Here is a 17,290-nt window from a genome sequence, read left to right on the forward strand (position 1 = left end):
AAGGAGTCTGTGCCAACTAATATGAAGCCCTCCTTGTTGCAGTGGGCCCATGACTGTCTGGCAGCCGAACACCTTTGGGCCTGTAGGTCTCTCTCTCCTTCAGGGATGCTTCTGGTGGCCCCCCATGGTGGATGACGTCTGTGAATACGTTGAGGCCTGCTTCACCTGTGGCCAGGCTGAAATACTGACCCTGAAACCCGACAGGCTCCTAGAACCTCTATCAGTGCCTTCCTGTCCATGGTCCTACATTGCGGTGGACTTTCTCATGGACCTTCCCCTGTCCAACGGCAACACCATCATCCTCATTCTGGTGTATAGATTCTCTAAGGCCTGTAGACTGATTCCCCTTCCCAAGTTGCCAATCATGTGGGAGACAGAGGAGGTCCTGTTCCAGCAGGTCTTTTGATTATTTTGATTGCCTGAGGACGTCGTGTCAGACAGGGGACCCCAGTTCGCCTCCCGGGTATGGAAGGCCTTTTGGAACAAACTGGGGGGTACAGGTGAGCCTTACATTAAGTTATCGCCCCCAAGCCAATGGCCAGGTCGAGAGGTTGCAGCAGGACATTTCTAATTACCTCCAGTCCTACTCTACTTGGAAGCAACACCAGTGGGCCTTATTCCTGCCTTGGGCAGAGTACTCCCACAATGCCTTGTCTCACTCCTCCACAGGAATATCCCTTTTCCAGTGCATTCTAGGGTATCAGCCATCTCTGTTCCCCTGGCAGTCCTTTTTGAGTCAGGTACCGGTGGTGGAAGACTGGTACAAAGAAAGCAGCGACATTTGGTGCTGAACATGGGACCACCTCTGAAAAAATACGGAGATGTACAAGAAGCAGGCTGACCAGCAGTGACGTACCCTGTCTTTCCAGCCTGGACAGCGAGTTTGGTTGTCCGTCCACCCGAGATCTGAAACTGACGCTCCCATCCAGGAAGCTCATGCCTTGATACATCTGTAGCCCAGTAGCACTACCAGTGGTGTGTTCATTTTGAAGGTTTAAATAAAGCTTCATAAATTTGATTTATAGTTTGGTTGAAGCCATACCCACATGTGCTGGAACAGGTGCAACCTACCCATTATGTGAGTTTTGCATGTATTGTAAACTGATTGTGTTTCGGTTTGGGGCAGAACCAATGAGAGAAAAGAGGGGTGGAACGAATGGGAAAAGTTTCTAGACTTTTCGAGAAGGGGCTAGAGAGAGGAAAAAAAGGAGGTGTTCTAGAGAGATAGCGCTCCAGAGTATGAGGTGATATTTTCCTGGGTGTTCGAAGCACAACTAAAGGGGCAAAATATCATTTCGCATTGATTGCGTAACTTACCTTTAGCTATAGAACGCCTAAACTTTAGAATAGCCTGCCTGTTATTGTTAGGAAACCCTGTTTGTCTCCACCTTTAAATCCAGACTTAATACCTGCATTCACATTATATGTACATGTATTCATTTACCAGATACTTTTCCCCAAAATAATGTGCATCTCACAAAAAAATACAGTCATTGCATTACTTGAAAGAGAGATTTAGATCCGGACACATGATTCCAAGAACAGCTAATCTGTTACATTTCACCATATGAGCTAATGTACATCACACAAATAGCAGCATAAAGGTTTATCTGTTAATCCACAATTTCTAATCACAAAATTTTAATGGACATTTATTTGACATGACTAGCTGCATAAAAGTTTGTCTGTTGCTCAACAGTTATAATCAAAAGGTTATTGAGCATAAACAATTACATATTAACATGCGCTTAAAAGATCATGGGAGAAGTGAGTCTGGAAGAGGTGAGTTTTAAGACCCTTCATAAACATAGAGAAAAATTCAGCAGTTCTGAGTGAGAGCGGGAGGTCATTCCATCACATCGAAGCCAGAACCAAAAACCTTTGTGCATTTGATTTTGGACCTTTTGTGGGCACCAAGGGAGCAGAGGAGGAGGAGCATAGCAGTCTGGTTCGGATGTAGCAGTTGATCAGGTCTTGTAAATATCAGGGAGCAGTTCCATTGATGATTTTGTAGGCCATAACCAGAGTCTTGAATTTGATCTGGGCAGCTGTAGGAAGCCAGTGTGGAGACACGAGGAGGGGAGACACATGAGAACGCTTCGGTAGGTCAAACACAACTCATGCAGCAGCATTCTGTATCAGCTGTAGAGGTTTGATGGCAAAGCTGGAAGGCCAGACAGCAGAGAGTTGCAGTAGTCCAAGCAAGATATCACTATGATCTGGACAAGGAGTTGCATAGAATCAGTGAGATGGGGCGGATCTTGCAGATGTTATGAAGGGTGTATCTACAGGTTGTAGCTTTGATGTGCAGAAAGAAATTCATACTGAAGTCAATCATTACTCGCAGACTCTTAGCTGAACAGGCAGACAAAATGAGTGAGCTGTCCAGTTTCATAGAGTGTTAACGACTGAAAGATGGGCCAGCTAGGAGGTGAAGGATCTCTGTTTTGGAGAGATTGAATTGTAGGTGGTGATCAGATGTCCAGGCAAGGATGTGTGAGGAAATGTCTGTAGCTCCAGGTGGAAAGGAGAGGAAGAGCTGGGTGTCATTGTATCAACAGTGGTAGGTGAATTCGTGAGAGGTGATGATAGGCCCAAGGGAAGAAGTGTAGATTGAGAAGAATAGGGGGTCCAGTACTGAGCACTGAGGGATGCCAGATGAGAGAGGCTGAGGGGATGATCGCAAGCCCTGACAGACCATTTGGTAGAATCTGTCTGATAAGTAGGATTCAGATCATCTCAGTGCCATTCCATTGATGTCAAGCTGTCCAAGAGAGGACAGTAGATTCTGGTGGTTGACAGTGTTGAATGCTGCAGAGTGGTTCAGGAGGATAAGGACCGAGGAGAGGGAGGCCGCTTTAGTCAACTGAAGAGCCTCTGATACTATGAGAAACCCTGTCTATGCTGAATTACTAACTTTGAATCCAGACTGATACCCATCAAGGAGATTATCCGGGGCAAGGAATGCAGACAACTGATCATAAGTTGCCATTTCCAGAGTTTTAAAGAGAAAAAGGAGGAGGGAGACTGACCTATAGTCCTATAATAACTCTGGATGCATAGAAGGATTTCTTAACAGCAATGAGATGAGGACAGTTTTGAAGGAGGATGGGAAGCAACCAGAGGACAGTGAGGAGTTGATGATCTTGGAGGTAAAGGAAATAAGTTGCAGGGACATGTCTTGTAGGAGAGGCGAAAGGATCGGATTGAGGGTTACTTTAACAGAGGTGGAATGAGGGTAGTTTTGAAGGAAGATGGGAAGCACCCAGCGGAGAGCAAGGAGTTGATGATCTTGGAGATGAAGGTGCAAAGTTTCAGGGACATGTTTTGTAGAAGGGTCGATAGGATCAGACCGAGGGAGCAGGTGGTGGCTCTGTGTGACAGCAGGAGGTGGGAGATTTCCAGTTCTGACAGGTGCTTGAATTTGGAGAGTGTGATTTTCCATTGAGGTGTAGCATGTGCATCAAGGCAGGCAGGTGCCAAGAGCTTGTCATTTTGCTGACTTTGTGTCTGAAAAATAGAGCAAAATCATCAGCAGTGAGAAAAGAGGAAGGGGTGGGGGCAGAGTAGGGATGAAAAGGTGGTGAAGAGTCTGTGCAGTTTGTTAATTTGCAGACTGCAGTTTGTTGTCGAAGAAGGTGGTTAAAGCTAAAGAGACAGCAAAGTGGAAGGATGCCAAGATATTCTTGTAGACATCCAGGTCCATGTGAGTCTTGGATTTTTGTCATCATTGCTCTGCAGCCTAGAGTTTGGTCCTATTAGCACATAGTAAATTATTCAGCTGTGGGGTGGAACTGGGATGTACGGGTCTGGAAGTTAGAGGGCAGAAAGAGTCTAGAGAGGAAGATAGGTCAGGCAGGAGAACATTAATAGCATTGCCTGTTGACAGAGCTCAGAATTGTGCAATAGAAGGGAGAGAGAATAGTGTGGCAGAAGAGAGGTGGGAGGGTGAGAGAGACTTCAGATTGTGGCAGAAGGTAGCAATGAATTCAGAAGTAGGAAATGAGGTGGTAGTGATGCAGGACTGGAAGGAGATGAAAAAATGATCAGAGACATGCAGCGGAGTAACAGATAGGACAGGACAGCCACAGTTATAGGTGAAGACAAGGTTGAGGTGATTGCCAGCTTTGTGAGTAGTGGGGAACTGGGAGAGAGAGAGGTCAAAGGATTGCAGGAGCGACAAGAGACTGTTTTATTGAATGTCCTTGACAGGCAGGTTGAAGTCATCCAGGAGAATCAACGGGATGTTGTCCCCTGGGAGAGAGCTCAATAAGATGTCAAGGTCATCCCAGAAGTGATACAGAGCAACCACAATGAGGCAGTGATAGAGACAACATGTAATTCAAAAGAGAACAAGTCAGGCAGGTCAAGAGGGAGAACAAAATATTCCTACTGGGGAGAGGTGAGCAGACCTGAGCCACCACTTCTGCGAGGGGACACGGGGTGTGGGAGAATGAGGAGTTTGTAGAGAGGGCTGCGGGTGTGGCTGTGTTATCTGGGGTAATCCAGGTTTCTGTCAAACTTCCTCACAGCAGACTAGCAGTTCCAGTGCCCCATTGAGAGGTTGAAACAGGATGGAGGGCTTGATAGATAAGGATAAACCAAGTTCCTGAAGCAGCGGGAGCATCTGGGTCTCTGGTGATGGTGATGTCACGCAGTTCAGTTGCCATAGACGACTTTGATGACTGACATGTTCCATGTATAATCCCTTGCAGAACATAATGTTGACAGCAGAACTCATGAAGAGGTGAAGGTCTCCCTCGGGAGACTGGCAGATAGACTCCCTTGTCTTTCCCATCCATCCATCCATCCATCCATCCATCCATCCATCCATCCATCTTCCTCCGCTTATCCAGGACTGGGCCGCAGGGGCAGTAGTCCAAGCAGAGCCCCCCAGACTTCCCTCTCCCCGCACACCTCCACCAGCTCCTCTGGGGGAACCCCAAGGCGTTCCCAGGCCAGCTGGGAGACGTAGTCTCTCCAACGTGTCCTGGGTCTGCCCCGAGGCCTCCTCCCAGTGGGACATGCCCGGAACACCTCCCCAGGGAGGCGTCCAGGAGGCATCCGGAACAGATGCCCGAGCCACCTCAACTGGTTCCTCTCTATGCGGAGGAGCAGCGGCTCTACTCCGAGCTCCTCCTGAGTGACTGAGCTCCTCACTCTCTCCCTAAGGGTGCGCACAGCCACTCTGCGGAGGAAACTCATTTCTGCTGCTTGTATCCGCGATCTCATTCTTTCAGTCATGATCCAGAGTTCATGACCATAGGTGAGGGTAGGAACGTAGATCGACCGGTAAATTGAGAGCTTCGCGTTACGACTCAGCTCCTTCTTCACCACAACATACCGGTACAATGACCGCATTACTGCGGACGCCGCACCGATCCGTCTGTCAACCTGCCGCTCTATTTTTCCCTCACTTGTGAACAAGACCCCGAGATACTTAAACTCCTCCACTTGAGGAAACGGCTCCCCCCTAACCCGAAGGGGGCAATCCACCTTTTTCCGACTGAGAACCATGGCCTCGGATTTGGAGGTGCTGATTCTCATCCCTGCCACTTCGTACTCGGCTGCAAACCTCTCCAGTGCATGCTGTAAGTCTTGATTCGATGAAGCCAACAGGACCACATCGTCCGCAAAAAGCAGAGACGAGATCCTGCGGCCACCAAAACAGACACCCTCCATTCCCTGGCTGCGCCTAGAAATTCTGTCCATGAAGATAATGAACAGAATCGGTGACAAAGGGCAGCCCTGGCGGAGTCCAACATGCACCGGGAACAGGTCTGACTTACTGTCGGCAATGCGAACCAAGCTCCTGCTCCGGTCATACAGGGAACGAACAGCCCGTAGCAGCGAGCCCTGAACCCCATAATCCCGAAGTACCCCCCACAGGATGCCACAAGGGACACGGTCGAATGCCTTCTCCAGGTCCACAAAACACATATGGACTGGTTGGGCAAACTCCCACGAACCCTCCAGCACCCTAGTGAGGGTATAGAGCTGGTCCAGTGTTCCACGGCCAGGGCGAAAACCGCATTGCTCCTCCTGAATCCGAGGTTTGACTATCGGTCGGATTCTCCTTTCCAGTACCCTGGCATAGACTTTCCCAGGGAGGCAAAGGAGTGTGATCCCCCTGTAGTTGGAACACAATCTCCGGTCCCCCTTCTTAAAAAGAGGGACCACCACCCCGGTCTGCCAGTCCAGAGGCACCGTTCCCGAACTCCACGCGATGCTGCAGAGGCGTGTCAGCCAAGACAGCCCCACAACATCCAGAGACTTGAGAAACTCGGGGCGGATCTCATCCACCCCCGGAGCCTTGCCACCGAGGAGTTTTTTGACTACCTCAGCAACTTCAGCCAGGGTAATGGACGAGTCCCCTCCAAGTCCACAGCCTCAGCTTCCTCTACGGAAGGCGTGTCAGAGGGATTAAGGAGATCCTCAAAGTACTCCTTCCACCGCCCGAGGACATCCTCAGTTGAGGTCAGCAGCGCACCACTTCCACTGTAAACAGTGTTTGTGGAACACCGCTTCCCCCCTCTGAGTCGCCGGACGGTTTGCCAGAATCTCTTTGAGGCCAACCGAAAGTCTTCCTCCATGGCCTCACCGAACTCCTCCCAAGCCCGAGTTTTTGCCGCGGTGACTGCCAGAGCCGCGCTTCGTTTGGCCCATCGGTACCCGTCAGCTGCTTCAGGAGTCCCATGAGCCAGCCAGGCCCGATAGAACTCCTTCTTCAGCTTGATGGCATCCCTTACCTCCGGTGTCCACCACCGTGTTCGGGGATTGCCGCCGCGACAGGTGCCAGAGACCTTATGGCCGCAGCTCCGAACCGCCGCCCCGACAATGGAGGCATGGAAGATAGTCCATTCAGACTCAATGTCCCCCACCTCCCTCGGGACCTGGTTGAAGCTCTGTCGAAGGTGGGAGTTGAAGACTTCTCTGACAGGGGCCTCCGCCAAACATTCCCAACAGACCCTCACTATGCGTTTGGGCCTGCCAGGTCTGTCCAGCTTTTTCCCCCGCCATCGAATCCAACTCACCACCAGGTGGTGATCAGTTGACAGCTCAGCACCTCTCTTCACCCGAGTGTCCAAGACATATGGCCGAAGGTCAGAAGAAACGACTACAAAGTCGATCATCGACCTCCGACCCAGGGTGTCCTGGTGCCAAGTGTACTGATGGACACCCTTATGCATGAACGTGGTGTTCGTTATGGATAAACTGTGACTAGCACAGAAATCCAATAACAACTCACCGCTCGGGTTCAGATCAGGGAGGCTGTTCCTCCCAATCACGCCCCTCCAGGTGTCACTGTCGCTACCCACGTGGGCGTTAAAGTCCCCCAGTAGAACGACAGAGTCCCCAGTGGGAGCACTTTCCAGCATGCCCTCCAGGGACTCCAAAAAGGCCGGGTACTCTACACTGCCACTAGGCGCATAAGCACAAACGACAGTGAGAGGCCGTTCCCTGACCCGAAGGCGCAGGGAGATGACCCTCTCATTCACCGGGGTAGACTCCAACACATGGCGGCTAAACTGGGGGGCTATTAATAAGCTCACACCAGCCCGCCGCCTCTCACCCTGGGCAACACCAGAAGAGTGGAGAGTCCACCCCTGGTCGAGAAGAGTGGTTCCAGAACCCAAGGTGTGAGTGAAAGTGAGCCCGATTATATCTAGACGGTATCTCTCAACTTCCCGCACCAGCTCAGGCTCCTTCCCCGCCAGTGAGGTGACATTCCAAGTCCCAAAAACCAGAGTTGGCGCCCGAGGTTTGGGTTGGCCAGGCACTCGTCCCCGACCACCGCCCAAATCACAATGCACCGGCCCCTTACGGTCTCTCCGGAAGGTGGTGAGCCCACCGAAGAGCGGCTCCACATCGTGGCTTCGGGCTGAGCCCGGCCAGGCCCCGTGGGCATAGACCTGGCCACCAGGAGCTTGCATGCGAGCCCCCCCCAGGCCTGGCTCCAGGGTGGGGCCCCGGTGTCCCCATACCGGGCAGGGTAAATGAACGCCTTGATTTTATTTCAGTTGAATTACTGATGTTGTAAATTTGTAAAACTAATTCTATCATCATATGGCTAAAACCAATATTTATGCAGGTGCAATACAATCATGGCCACACAGTAAATGGGTTTAAGATTGCACACATTTTGCTGCTTGACAAAACCACACACACACAGACACACACACACACACACTTTCAGAACCACTTGTCCCATACAGGGTCACAGGGAGCCAGAGCCTACCCAGCAACACAGGGCATAAGGCCAGAGGGGAAGGGGACACACCCAGGACAGGACACAACACTAGTCTGTCACAAGGCACCCCAAGCAGGACTTGAACCCCAGACCCACCGGAGAGCAGGACCATGGTCCAACCCACTGTGCCACTGTGCCACCCCACCCCTTTGAAAACAAACTATTTAAATGCATAATCAAATCAGCATAACAGACTGGTTTTCAAACTGTGAAATTTGCTTTAAACTGTTTTTTTTATTTTTTGGAAGAATGTTTTTTCTTCATAGGTCTTGCAATTTTATGATGTAATCTTTAACATCAACCAGTTCTAATGGAATTGGGAGTCTGGAAAGCAGGTGTTTAAGTAGGAACCAGAGATATTCAATTAGGAAGTCACTAGAAATAAGACTGCAGGGAGCAAACGATTTAAGTGGACTTGTTTCAAATAATACGCTGTTGTATGTATAGCGCAAACAGAAAATTGGGCTTTTATATAAGTTCCTTAGCAGGAAAGTGTATGACAAACACTGAAATAAAGCAAACGGGTACAGTCATGCGCCACTTAATGACGTTTCGATCAACGACTGACTGCATATATGACTGTGGGCCCATAAGATTACAATTGAGCTGAACAATTCTTATTGATTAGCAACACTGTAGCCATCGTAACGTTGTAGCGTAACGTGGTACTCATGTGTTCGTGGTGGTGCTGGTGTAAATAAACCTACTGTGATGCCAGTCGTAAGTAAGTATAGCACATACACTTATGTACATTTCATAATACTTGATATGATGAATACCTATGTTACTGGTTTATGTATTTACTGTACTGTACTTTTTATCATTATTTTAGAGTGTACTCTTTTTCTCTCTTATGCCTTCCACCCCCCAGGGCATAGGCAGCCAACAAGGCCTCTCCTTGAAGTTTCCTTGTTGGTGTTTCTGTAGCTGGCAAGATTTTTACATTGCTTCTCTTTTCTCAGCCGGGCTTGGGACGTCCATGGTGGTGTTGTACTCTTCCTACTTCTGAAAAGTTTACTGTAAAACAGTTTGCTGTGTTACGCCAGCAGCAGCGTCATAAATCTTGTGTTTACTGCTTTTCTTGACTCCATCAATGTTACACCATCTAGGTTTGTATAAGTACACTCTATGACGATCGCAAAACAACAAAATCACCTAACCACTCATTTCTCAGAATGTATCCCCATCGTTAAGTGATGCATGTCTGTATTTATTTTGCACGTTACTGCTATCAACGAAACAGGGTAATTGTTAATGAACCACATCCTGTCTCAAAGGTTACTTCTTTCTTCTTGTTTTCCCCTTTTCGCTACCTTTTGTATCTATTGCTGACACTCCCATTCTCTTCCTCTACATGAAGGGAATTTACTATTCTTGGGATGAGCTTCCAGTTGCCACAGGCTCTTTGACATAGCGTCTTGCTCCAGAACTGTTAGCAGAGACATTAAAAGGACTGGATGTAGAGGCAGTGAAAGAAGTGATATTTTTATACCTCCTGAGCTGTGCCTGCACTTTAATAACGTTCTTCGGCCCAAGCGCCGCACACAATCGATACCTTTGCAGTGTTCTGCTAGTTTACATGTACCAAATGCCTGGAAGGCAAGCAGTGAGAAAAAAATGAGGCATTTTTTAAGTTCCGTCCAAGTTTTTACTGGTAAGCATCATAATATCACACCGGACCCGGTACTACTATTGATAAATGGCAGTTGTGGCAAGTTCATGCTGCACCATAAACAGGACACCACTGAATGTGAGAGATCAGTTTCTTAACTTTCTGAAATGTCATTCATTGTGTAATAAGCTTTTCCAAATTCACAAAACGGCACAAATAGAGAGGGTATCACCTTCCAGCCAGACAGAGATTAATGGGGTTTTTGTGCAAATGAGGCCTTTGTGAGTGTTCGATGTGTGAACAGCAAAGACACTTGTCCTCAACACAACGTCAAAGACTTTTATGATTGTTGCTGTGAATCCTCTGCAGGAACCTGAATTTCTGATATATATTTTATTCTGAATACGAATGAAAAGATTTCACTGTAATCACTGACACATCGTGTCAATGTTACTATTTTTACATGTATATATGTACTTTTTCACCTAAAGATGGATATTGCATATCCGAAGATACTGTCACACAATTTCGCATAACTACTTATTTTAACAATTTCATTTTAAAAATATCTACATCTTAAACATGGCCAAAATAGGCTGCCTGCCAGTTACTGTATTTTAGATTACAATAAACAACTGTTAAAAGATTCACACTAATATAACCATATTTTGTTAACAGTTAATTTAATGTAAAAACAATGACGGTATAATTCTGTTATACAGTACTGCACACAGTTGCAATGAGTAACTGATCTGGTCTTTTCCATTACTTTGTCTACTGTATATTACTGCAAATGTGGAGTACAACATAAAATACAGCTGACTGACTGACAGTATTCTACTCTATTTTCTGAGGTTATTAAAAAAAATTCTACTGAATTTTCTGAGTTTATTAAAAAAACAATTATAGTGATGCAACAAGAAGTAATGCATACAACAATTTTTTTCTAAATATTGAAAAGGTTTTCAAGGGAAAATTTAATAATGGTATTAACAAGAGAATAGTTAATAGTTCTGATAAATGAAAATCTGAAATGAAGTAAGATACATACATGCAAGGGGGTGCGGTGGCGCAGTGGGTTGAACCGCAGTCCTGCTCTCCGGTGGGTCTGGGGTTCAAGTCCCGCTTGGGGTGCCTTGCGACGGACTGGCGTCCCGTCCTGGGTGTGTCCCCTTCCCCCTCCGGCCTTACGCCCTTTGTTACCGGGTAGGCTCCGGTTCCCCGTGACCCCGTATGGGACAAGCGGTTCTGAAAATGTGTGTGTGTGTGTGTGTGTGTACATACATGCACTCCGGTCAGTTGCATTTACTGGAGGACTGGCACATGCTTGTTATGTCTACAAGAAAATTAATAGGGAGTAGCTCTTTAAACAACGCATGGTATCCTCCATTCAAAGATAGTGGTTTCATAAGCTAGCAGTCCAATCAAATTTTATTAACTTTATATCCACAAGAATAAAAAAAATACTTTCTGTTTTTCTTCGAGCCAAACTTTATTATATCCCTTATAAGTGAGGTCACTCATGGGTTGAGAGCAGCAGTCACTCCAACTACTGCCACTTTCAGAGTTGAACGTTTATTTTGACAACAAATCTGCATATGAATGAAAAGCATGTTGTATTTCAAGTTAATAATTACGAAACAAACTCTTACTTGAAGTCTTCCAAGATTTTATTGTCACGAGCAAGTGAATTCTTAGAATGCTGCTTGATGCTGTTTGAGTCTGAAGCATTTAATGTTATTAATTACATTGAATTATATATTATATTGCTGTCTCATCTCTGATCACTCAATAATCCCACATTGCAGTACTGAATGAACTCAGGAGTCATTGCAGCCTCGTTCTGGTATACTTTGTTCAAAACATAGAGGCAGACAAAAAGGATGCAAGAGCTGCCACGAAGTTTTCTCTTTTTTCATGCAAGCAGGTTTCTGTTACTCCTGAAGTCCTTTGAGCTATGTCCAAGTCCTCTGTTACAAGGACAGCAATCACCTCAACCTTGTCTTCTCTCAAAACTATGTCTGGCCTGTCTCCTCAATTACTCTGTTTCTAATAATTTCGACATCTCCTTCCAGCCCTGCTTCACCACTAACCCCTCTCCTACTTCTGCACCTTTTGTCACTTTCTGCTGCAACCTAAAAACTCTCTTGCCTTCCTGCTTCTCCTCTGCTACGCTATTCTATCTCCCATCTGCAGCACAACACCCTGAGAAGTCCTCAGAGAATGCTACCAATGTTTTCTTCTCTCAACTATTCTCTGTCCTCTTACACCCAGACCAGCAAGCCCCAGTTTCACACCATGGCTATGAGATATATTGCATATCCACAGGCCAAAACTCCAGGCTGCAAAATGACGATGCCAAAAATCAAAGACTGTCATGGACCTGGAAGTTTACAAGGAACTCCCAATGACCAACTCTGCTGTTTCTTTGGTTGAAACCACCTGCTTCAACAGCAAACTACAATCTGCAATACTAATTAACACAGATACTTCTCCAGCTTCTTATCCCTATTTGACCTTTCTCCTTCTGCTCTATTCTTCCTCCTCCTTCCCTTATTCTTCAGGGACAAAGTCACCTCCAACACAATCAAGTTCTCAGTATTACCTGCCCTGATCAAGCTGAATCTCCCTGAAAAATCATGTTCTTCACATTTCAACTCCTGTCAGGAACTGAAATCTCTGACCTCCTGCTGTCATACAGATCCCTCCGCCTCTCCTACAAGACATCAACTCCTCACTGTCCTCTGGTTTCTTCTGATCCTCCTTCAAAACTGCCCTCATCTCATTGCTGTTAAGGAATCTTTCTATGGATCCAGAGTTAGTCCAGGACTACAGGTCAGTCTCTCTCCTCCCTTTTCTATCAAAAACTCTGGAAAAGGCAACCTGTGATCAGTTGTCTGCCTTTCTTGCCCCGGATAATCTCCTTGATGGGTATTAGTCTGGATTCAAAGTTAGCAATTCAACATAGACAGTGCTTCTCACAGTATCAGATGCTCTTCAGTCAGTTAGAGCAGCCTCCCTCTGCTTTGTCCACATCCACCTCAACCACTCTGTAGCATTTGACCCTGTCAACCTTTGGATTCTACTACCCAGTCTTGGACAGTTTGGCATCAGTAGAACAAATGAAATGGTTTGAGTTCTCCCTATCGGGGAAGTTCTACCAAGTGGTATGTCAGGGCTCCCGATCATCCCTTCAGCCTTCCACTGGTGTTCCACAGGGCTCAGTACTGGACTCACTACTCTTCTCAGTCGACACCTCTTCCCTTGGCCCTGTCATCATCTCCCACGCAATTTTGTGCCACTCCTACATTGACAACAGCCATTCCTGTCCTATCTACCCAGAGCTACAGACATCTTCTCTTGTATTGCTGTCTGCAGTTGGGACCACCTACAACTCAACCTCTCTAGAATTGAGATCCTCCACCTCTCTGCTGGTTCAGTGTCCTATCCAGAACTCTCTGTTATACTGGACAACTTGTTTATTTCGCTTACCACATTAGCTAAGAGTCTTGGTGTAATGATTGACTGAAGTCTGTCTTTCTATCAACATATCAGATCCTGATCCTGAAGGTACATCCTGCATAACATCCAAAGAATCTACCGTTATCTCACAAAAAAAGTCTACACAGTTCCTGGTTCAAGTCATTGGGATATCCCATCTGAGCTACTGCAACTAGTTTGCCTTCATACAGAATGCTGCTGCATGAGCTATGTTTAACCTGCCAAAGTATTCCCATGTATCCATCCTCCTCATGTCTGTGTATTGGCTTCCTATATCTGTCCGAATCAAATTGAAGACTCTGGTTACATCCTACAAAATCCTTAATGAGTCTGTTCCCCATTATCAGGAATACCTGATTGTTGGTTACACCTAAACCAGATTGCTGTGCTCCCCCACCTCTGACTGCTTGGTGATCCCACACACAAGAAGTCCAAAAGATATACTGTATGTCACTTTGGAGAAAAGCATCTGCTAAATACACACACACACACACATTTTCAGAACCGCTTGTCCCATACGGGGTCACGGGGAACCGGAGCCTACCCGGCAACACAGGGCGTAAGGCTGGAGAGAGGGAGGGGACACACCCAGGACGGGACGCCAGTCCATCGCAAGGCACCCCAAGCGGGACTTGAACCCCAGACCCACCGGAGAGCAGGACTGTGGTCCAACCCACTGCGCCACCGCACCCCTCTCATCTGCTAAATAATTAAATTTAAATGTAAACAAACACAAAGAGAGCAGCAGTGTTGGAGGCTTCTAGTTGAGTGGATTGTTTATTATGAAGTTAAATGCAGTGAAACACATCATGAACCTTTTTGTCAATATGAACCTATTAAGCCGACTTCTTAAAAAAGCATACGTTTTTGCCTTGTTAAATTCTCCCTTGATCTGCCTTCCAGATCAGTACGGGTTAGCTTGCAGCAGTGGTTTCCCAACCACCTTTATATGGAAAGATTTCCCCAATTCTCTTTCAGATCCAGTATGATTGGTGCAGGATAGCCATTAATTTGTGGCATTGCAAAATGCTAAGTGGCTCTCATTACAACTTCATCAGAAGCACTGCCTCTGAGGGGTAGAAATATCTAATATTGTTTCTTTTCCTCATGGGATTCAGATGCCTCACCTTCAGGCAGCTGATACACCCACATGATCCTAACCCTCCATTTAGCAACTGTTTGTCTAAGAGTCTGTGAGATCTCTTCTTAAGGAATTTCAAAGCTGTCCAACCATGATACACGCTTCAGTATTCCACTGTTTGTTGAGGGTTGTGTGCATGTAGAGTGGTTATGAGATTCAGGCATAAGCATTTGTGAAGAAGTACTGGTCTGTGATTCCTCATTACCATCATCAAGGTCTGCAGCACAAAGATTTTATCAGATGAACAGTTTTAATAGAAGAGAATCAAAACAATTTGTGCTACCCTGAAAATCTTTCAATCCGAAGGTCAGTCAGGATTGCCCTACTACATGAAATGTGCATGCAAAAATAAGTATCATTCCATTTTCCATAGAATGGATTTCAGGTGCCCAATGGGCTTCAAGAAAGGTGATATGCTAATCCATTGCTTTAGCATTGTCATGTCCACACCCGCATCATAATTGACAGCGCGTGACACAGATCAAGCACCAGACACCAATCGGAGCACATACCCTAAAAAGACCCTCCTCAGCTCCTGTCCACTTGTGGAATCTCACTGAGACAACTGTCCCTTGTTCTTGAGCCTTTGCAGTGTCCCCTGACCATGTCTATGGATCCTCACTGCCGATTGACTGACTCTTCTCCCGTCCCTGACAACGAGAACTGTTCTGATCCCTTGGTTTCTGGTGAAAGATCCTGCGCTTGGGTCCAGCTGCTCCCGCCTCCTCAGTTCTGTGTGACAAGTGTATCATATACAAGGATTTCTATGTCATTCATGAAAGAATATTTTACCTTTCCCATGAAGGTCTGTATATTGTTTTTGACATTGATTTGAAGTGAAGAGATGGTTGGCCTGTCCCCTCCTGTTCTTGCACATATTGCAGCGCATTTGTTTTCCGTACCAAAATTATCCACTAATTCAGTAAAGTTGTTCTTGCTTTAATGGTGGCAGCCCATTAATGGCATCTTCAATTTGTCCCAGTGGTTTTTCTCATGTAAAAGGGAATGAAGCATAATTGGTGTAAGAGCATGTGCTTAGTAGGCTGACAGAAGAGAGCAGGCCAATAAACTGGCAATCCTTAAATATTTCAAGTTTACATTTATTTATTTAGTAGCTGCTTTTCTCTAAAGTGACTTACAATGGCTACTAGTGCTATCAGCCCACACACCTTACTAACCAAGGTGACTTACAATTTCAGATATACTACTTACAATGAGTCACTCATCCATACATCAGTGAAACACTCTCTGTCACTCCCACAATGCGGGGGGGACCTGAACCACATGTTTTTGGACTGTGGGAGGAAACCAGAGCACCCAGAGGAAACCCATGCAGATAGAAAAACATGCAAACTCCACACAGACTGAGCAGGAATCAAACCCATGTTCTCTCCCACCACCCAGGGCATGTGAGACAGCAGTGCTACTCACTCTGCTGCCCTGTAATATTGAGAAGCCTGAGGTTCTGTGACACACATTTCTCTGAGGCTTTCCTCCAAAGGGACTTACAATGTTACTCTACCTACAATTATTACTATACTAATTATAAGTTATCAGACTCATAATGGAGACAATGAACACCAAGATCCACCAGAGGCACAGACTGAATACTGAGAGAACAACAAAGTGCAAGCAAGAGTCATTGTCTAGGACAGGCATGGGTTGATTGTGGAGCAAATGTTTTTCAAGCAACAAGACTGGAGACAAGGTCAATTAAACAAAGGTGGACTTAGTGACCAGGGGGAAAAAAAAAAATGACAACAAGGGTCTTGGAAGGCCAAGAAAGTGGGTTGTGGGGTCTTTCCAAAGCAATGTTTCCTAATGAGGTTCCACAACTAGGTGCTCAGTAACATCTTCTTTATACCCCACAGTGCTGATCTGGGGCAGGTGCAGGAGTTTGGCACCAGGAGGTGGGCATGACAGAACCACTGACATGCTTTTTTGTACAGTGAGTCTTTATATAAATTGGCAGATATAGTGAAAGCATCCTAAATAATTGTATCATAAAAGTTTATAGAAGTGGCAATGACATTTGTTTGTGTATGAATCAGTTTGAATTACTTGTGGAAATAAATAGCAAGAGCAAAGATTCATACAATAACTGATGTTGTTCAACTAGTGAACTGCACAGATTTTTGAAACTCAAAAACTTCTTTGCACACTGCTTAAAGTAAATGTGTTTACTTTTTACTCACAATGTCCATGTCACGTCCACACCTCAACTAGCAACACCTGGCTCAGATTAAGCACCTGGCAGTAATCGGAGTACTCGACTTTAAAAGACACACCTCAGGACCTTCTTGGTTGTGGAGTCTCATTGAAACAACTGCCCTGATTGTGCATTTGAATGCCCCTTACAGCTCCTGCGTGCCGTGCCGTGTCGTGCCTCTTTGGGAAATGACCACCTCCCTTGTTGCCTGACTATGACTTCAGAGCCTTGCCTTTGTCCTGTTTGCCAGTTGACTGACCATTTGCCCATCCCTGAAAAAAAAAAGTACCTGTCTGCTCTCTTTCCTGAAAAAAACAATCCTGCGCTTGGGTCCTGTCTTCCCCATGTCTTCTGTTCTGTTTGACAGTCCACCTGGGTAGCCTGTCCCCTTCTGTTTTGTGAGCTAAGACTGATCGAAACTGCTTGTCCTAAGCAGGGTTGTGATAAGCTGGAGCCTAACCTGGCAGCACAGGGCAGGGGTCTGGAGGGGGAGAGGACACACCCAGGACAGGATGTCAGTCCATTGCAAGGCACTCCAAGCAGAACTTGAACCCCAGACCCACAAGAGAGCAGGCC

This window comes from Scleropages formosus, chromosome 1, assembly GCF_900964775.1.
Source record: "Scleropages formosus chromosome 1, fSclFor1.1, whole genome shotgun sequence".
In the NCBI taxonomy this organism is placed as follows: domain Eukaryota; kingdom Metazoa; phylum Chordata; class Actinopteri; order Osteoglossiformes; family Osteoglossidae; genus Scleropages; species Scleropages formosus.